This window comes from Volvox carteri (genome assembly GCF_000143455.1).
Source record: "Volvox carteri f. nagariensis unplaced genomic scaffold VOLCAscaffold_1, whole genome shotgun sequence".
Taxonomy (NCBI): domain Eukaryota; kingdom Viridiplantae; phylum Chlorophyta; class Chlorophyceae; order Chlamydomonadales; family Volvocaceae; genus Volvox; species Volvox carteri.
In genome coordinates, this window is record NW_003307545.1 from 5,959,856 (window position 1) to 5,960,731 (window position 876).

General features: G+C 46.6%; 1 protein-coding gene across 1 annotated transcript in view; it reads right to left on the reverse strand.

Annotated features, from left to right (window-relative positions):
* VOLCADRAFT_86502 (uncharacterized protein) overlaps positions 1–876 on the reverse strand; it is a gene marked incomplete at both ends in the record, with an annotated part of 7,749 nt that overhangs the window by 4,944 nt on the left and 1,929 nt on the right. The window lies entirely within an intron of this gene.

Below are 876 nucleotides of genomic sequence, written 5' to 3' on the forward strand. Positions count from 1 at the left end.
ACTTTGTGTACGTACTCACATAGTTGGATAGTTGTGTACTCATATAGTTGGGTAGTTGGGTAGTTGGGCAGTTGGGTAGTTGCATAATTGTGTAATTGCATAATTGTGTAGTTGCACACTTGCGTAGTTGGGTAGTTGTGTATTTGCATAGTTGGTTAGTTGCGCAGTTGCGTAAATAAGGAGTTGGGTAGTTGTACAGTTGGGTAGCTGCATATTGCATAGTCTGTTGTTGGCTAGTTGGGTAGTAGTTGGCTACTTGCATAGTTGGTTAGTTATGTTGATGGGTAGTTGGGTAGTTGTGTAGTTGGAAGTTGGGAAGTTGCATAGTTGCGCACTTGTGTCGTTGCATAACTGCGTAGTTGGGTACTTGTGTCGTTGCGTCGATGTGTCGTTGCGTCGATGTGTCGTTGCCTAGTTGCGTAGTTGGGCGCAAACTAGTTCATGACTTGGAGAGTGGGGGCCGTGTGGGTCGCGATCCCCATGTTATGTACGAGGTACGACAATGCCAGGGCTCATTTCCGCGGTCGTGCCCGAGTGGTTAAGGGGTCTGACTAGAAATCAGATGGGATCTCCCGCATAGGTTCGAATCCTGTCGACCGCGTCCGGTGGAGAAAGTATTTGGCCAATTTTAAGACGTGGGGGCAAGAGTGCAATGAAGTAACACGTGTTAGACCAGTGCACGTGAAGACCTGCAGGACACTCTCTACTTGAATGCATTATCAACACCAAAATATAGAGTATATGCATGTAGCTCTGCAGCTGACTGAGAAATCTCTGCTGGGTCTGAAGAACAANCTAAAATGAAGAGGGTGCTGAACCGTACCATCAGGTGTTATGGATGCTAGACCTTGAAAAATTGCTGGAACGTTTCAGCAA